Here is a 5,359-nt window from a genome sequence, read left to right as displayed (position 1 = left end):
TGCCGAGGACCCCTCCCTCGGCGCCTCCCCTTCCTCCTGCTGCTGCTGCTGCTGCGGCTGCTGCTGCTGTTTCTGCTGCTTCTGGAGGCGGGCGGGCGCCAGCCGGGAGCGGGGCGGGCGTGCCCAGACGCTGGCCCGCAGGCCGGGACGCGGGCGGCGGCCGCCCACAGCGGGTCTGTGGATCTGTGGGACTGAGTCGCTGGAAAAAATGGGAGTGGAGGGGGTTCTCCGTGCAGAAAAAGGGCGGCCGAACGCACGGCGTTCGGATAATGCCCGGTATCCACTTACTGCTCTGCTTCGCGGGCGTGTACACGTTATTCTTTTCTTTTGAGCCTATACCCAGGGAGATGGGAAGGGTAGGCATAACCAACCAGTGCCCTTACAAATGGTGGAATTGAGTCAAGAAGAAATGATTTGCCTGTCCAGTGTCCCAAGCAAGAAGCTGTCCCTTCTCAGTATGCTATCCATTCCTTGGACAAGTGAAGTGAGCATCTGCTAGGCAAGGTTTTAGTGCTGGGGACGTGACATCAAAACGCAGCAAGTCTCTGTGCTTGTGGAGCTGTCCATCTAGACGGGATGACAGAAACAGTAAGTGATACTTACCACGAAGAACATGAATGAGGATGAGGAGAGGGAAAGAGATTTTATAAGGAGTGGTCAGGGAAGGACTCAAAAGGCATGAGTTAAACAGAGATGGAGTAACAGGGACTTTGAATAATGTAAAGAATGCCCAGGGCAGAGGGAAGAGCAGCGTGGAGACTGCTAAGCAAGATCCTGCCTGCCTTGTTGAGGAACGGGAAGGAGAACAATGCAGCTGGTGGTTCTCCAAGTATGCCCGCTGGAAGCAGTAGCACCTGCGAACTTGTTAGAGATGCGAATTTTCCAGTTCCACTTTAGACCTACTGAACCAGAAACTCTGGGGGTGGGGCCCAGCAGCGTGCGCTTTAACAAGCTCTCCAGATGATGCTTGCTGGGGCCGCGAGGGTGGGAGAGCAGAGTGAGGTCAGGAGGACAGCGGCGGGAATGGGTGTTGTGTGGAGTAATCACAGATCACCCAGGCCTAGTAGGCCATGATAAAGTACTTGGCTTTTACTGAGATGAGAAGCAATTAGAAAGTGGTGAGTAGCTTGATCTGATCATTAAAAGGATGACTTTTCTGGGATTTGTTTGAAAATATCCCACAAAAAGACGGGCAGAGGCTGGGCGCGGTGGCTCACGCCTGTAATCCCGGCACTTTGGGAGGCGGAGGCGGGCGGATCACCTGAGGTCGGGAGTTCAAGATCAGCCTGACCAACATGGAGAAACCCCGTCTCTACTAAAAATACAAAAAATTAGCCGGGCATGGTGGTGGACGCCTGTAATCCCAGCTATTCGGGAGGCTGAGGCAGGAGAATCACTTGAACCCAGGAGGCGGAGGTTGCAGTGAGCCAAGATCGCAAGAGCGAAACTCCGTCTCAAAAAAAAAAAAAGGACAGAGAAGTGAACAGATGAAGATTTGCAAAACGTTAATTTTTGAGGCTAAGTGATGGGTGCATAGGGGTGGGTGGTCATCATTTATGTGTGTCTATGTGTATGTTTTAAAAGTTAATAATGGGCCGGGCGCGGTGGCTCACGCCTGTAATCCCAGCACTTTTTGGGAGACCAAGGCGGGCGGATCATCTGAGCTCAGGAGTTCAAGACCAGCCTGTCCAACATGGCGAAATCCCATCTCTACTAAAAATAGCCGGGCGTGGTGGTGGGCGCCTGTAATCCCAGCTATTCGGGAGGCTGAGGCAGGAGAATCACTTGAACCCAGGAGGCGGAGGTTGCAGTGAGCCAAGATCGCGCCACTGCACTCCAGCCTGGGCAACAGAGCAAGACTCTGTCTCAAAATTCGTAAATAAACAGAAGTTCATAATACAAAGTTTTGTGTGTGTGTGTGTGTTTGTTTTTTTTTTTTTTTTTTTTTTTGTTTTTTTTTGTTTTTTTGTTTTTTTTAAGATGACTGATTGCTGTGTGGGTAACATGCATAGCGAGGCAAGAGAGCAAGCAAGGAGATTAACCTGGCTGGGATGAAAAGTAGGGATGGCTTGGATTAGAGTCCGAGTGATTGAGAGAAGTGGTCAGGTTCTGAATCTGTTTAGAAGGTAAAGTACGCAGGATTGCTGGTAGATTCGCGTATAAAAAAGAAAGATGATCCTAAGGATTTTGTTCTGAGCTCTGGGGAGAATGGAGTTGCCCTTTACTGGGATTAGGGAGATTGAGAAAGAACAAGTATTGGAGGGTGGGGTGGACATTGTATTTGTAAACTCTGATTTAGATATGGTAAGCTTGAGATGTCTGTTAAACATCCATGTGAAGATAGGTGTAGACGATTAGATATATGTATCTGGGGTAGACACAAATTTGGAAGTTGTTAGTGTACAGATGGTATTGAGATCAACTAGATTATGTAGCTAGAGAAAAGAAGTAGACCAAGAAGTAAGCCCTGGGGCACTCCAACATTAAAAAAGAAGAGGAGGAGGACTCAGCAAAGGAGATGGTAAAGGAACAACCAGGGAAATAGTAGGAGATCCAAGGCAGGTGTCTTGGCAGCCTAGTGAAGGGTTCCAGAAAAAAAAATAAAAAAAAAAAAAAAAACCTTAGTACACTTTAGCATGAGGACTTTTCTGTATAATGGTTCTGTTCAGAGCCATAATAAAACTTCCTACTTTACAAGGTTGTTTTCAGAATTAAATGGAATAATTGATGTAAAGTATATAGGACATAAATGTATAATGGAAGCACTTAATAAATGTTAGTTGCTGTTATTATTTCTGTACATTTCTGTGGCCATCAGTTACACCTGACTCTGCTAGGAACTGGGTTAAGTCCTAGAGCCAGGAGATACTAACTTAGGTTTTACCAAACCTTTGGCCTGACTTCCTTCTGCATGCAAGCTCGGTGAGTAGGGCTGACTCATCAGCCATTTCAGGAACTCTTGAGGCGGGGGGTGGGAGGTGGACTTTTTCTATTGCTTTTGTATCTTCCCACCCAAAATAGTGTTATGTATACAAATAAATACTAAAAAATTAAGATGTGTCCATCTGACAGCTAGGCACATCACTTCAAACCATAGCCCCTCTCACATCCTCCTCTGAGTTAGTTTTGTTTATCATAATTCTTTGCTTAAGGGGTTCGACTCATCTAGCATGCTAAATGTCAACCCAAACCTTTCCTTTTTCACAACCACCCCCATTTGTAGGCTTCACAAGTAGACTGGGAAAGAGTACATTACCCACATACCATTCAGCCTTACTTGGAGTTAAATGTCACACCAAAATTGGTGCTCAGCCAGTTACAGCCTCCACCCTTAACCTGTCTCTCCACTCACAAGAGAAAGTAAACAAAAATGCTTGACAGGCTGAGCCCAAATCCAACACTACAGTGGGGAAGAAACTTTTTGATACTTCTTCCTTTGACTCTCAGTTTCACCATCTTCTTAAGTGAAGGACACTAAGGATTAGGAGCAGCTGTCTAAGACCACCAAGCTCTTCTCTTTTTCATTTCCGCTGACATAAGGTCTGACTAAACATGTAACGGTGTTGAGCTCCCCTTGCTTAGGTTGTTACCTCCACCCACGTTTTCATCATTCTTTAGCTGAGCCCTTCACACCCTTGGCAGAGGAATGAGATCTTACAAAAGTCCATCTGCCTGCTGTACTGTTGAGATAGAACAATTCCTTAACCATATTAGTAACCATGATCTAAAGCTAATGTAAGTAATTGGAATGTATCACTTGTAAAGAAAATGGAACCACTCAGATGAACAAGTCCATGAGAGTAGCTAGTGGCAAAAATTCCTTAGATTGAGCTGAAATCAGATGTTGCAATAGAACTAATGACATGACGTGGCAGGCACAAATACATCTCATGGCAAGTATCCGGGAGCTAAGAATTGCTCCTATAAAGAAAAGACTTAACTTCACTGAAGAATACAAAACCATTAGATGCTATATTTGTAATTCCTTCCAGTGCAAAGATAGCAAGTATGAAAAGATTCACTCATTCAAAATTAGGTACTTTAGATAAAGGCCTTCTAAAAGTCTCATTTTCTATCCTAAAGACTTAGTTTAAGTTGCTTTACTAATTTTCAATTAGGGGTTTTGCTTTTAAAATTTTGACTAGGAGAAACATCGCATGCATAATATATTAAGCATTTCAAAATGTTCTTGTGATACTTTGCTGTTTAGCAAATGGATTTGTCAATACATTAAGATATTTATTACAAGCTTTATGGTGTCAGATGGGGTGATGTGAGTCTTGTGCTCCAGATCAATAGAAAATCTTTAATTGATGGAGTCCCTTGTTTCCATGAATCCAATTTGCTCTTCAAATGCTTGCCTCCTTGTTTTTGTAGTCTTTAAGATATCAACTTTACTTCCAACACAGCATACCTCTCCATTACCCTGTGTCTGAGCTTCCTGGAGAAATGAATGCAAATTGTTTGCTGCAAAGTTTAATTGAAAATCTGTTGGAATTGGTACAGGAAGTATCCAAAAATAGGTTTCACACTAATGTATATCAGGTAAGCAGTTTCTTTGTGCTTTAAGAAAAGGAAATTTACTTAATCTATTTTTACTTCTATATAGCTTTATGGTATCTATTTATGTAGTCTGGTGATGTAATACCTCATTATAGAATTATCTAGGACTGAACATCTTTCTACACAGTCAGCAGTGCTGGGGGGAAGAAAAAGCAAGTAAAAATTCTTGATAAATTATGCGAAGCATTATTAGGTTATTGTCATTCATCTGAAATTATGCATCTGCACATACACAAAAACTTTGCCCCACAGCTTCTGCCTGTCCATTACAGCTGACTGTTAATAGCTCAGGCCCTAAGCAAAATTGTGAAATAAGTTTGCTTTGGCATTCTCATTTTTCCCATTCTCTTCTCTTTCTTCATGCGTCAACATATCTCTCACCTTTGACACCATCTACAGGTTTCCAGTGTCCTGTCTCCATCCCTAATCAAAACTTAGAAATGATCAGACATCAGCCAACAGAATGATTAGTGAACTATACTTTAAAACAAATGGCTTTTATACATGGGGTAACCTCATACTGGTATTATTTGAGCTAAATAATATCTTAATACCCTACCCCTATTCTCCTTCCTAGAATGCATTCCAATGTCATCTATATTATTTTAATTACAAAATTATTTACAAGTTGTGATATTTAAATGTGTCTTTCATTAATAAAGGTGTTACTGAATAATGCTGTGAAATGAATGCTTTACTTCGACAAGTGACATGCAGAGTATAAGAGATAAAAAATATTCTTCTTAAACTCTAGACCTTTTGAGACCATACCTCAGGGAGTTTGTATTACTTGTTC

This window comes from Rhinopithecus bieti, unplaced genomic scaffold, assembly GCF_001698545.2.
Source record: "Rhinopithecus bieti isolate Rb0 unplaced genomic scaffold, ASM169854v2 scaffold_62788, whole genome shotgun sequence".
In the NCBI taxonomy this organism is placed as follows: Eukaryota; Metazoa; Chordata; class Mammalia; order Primates; family Cercopithecidae; genus Rhinopithecus; species Rhinopithecus bieti.
This window is presented reverse-complemented; position numbering follows the sequence as displayed.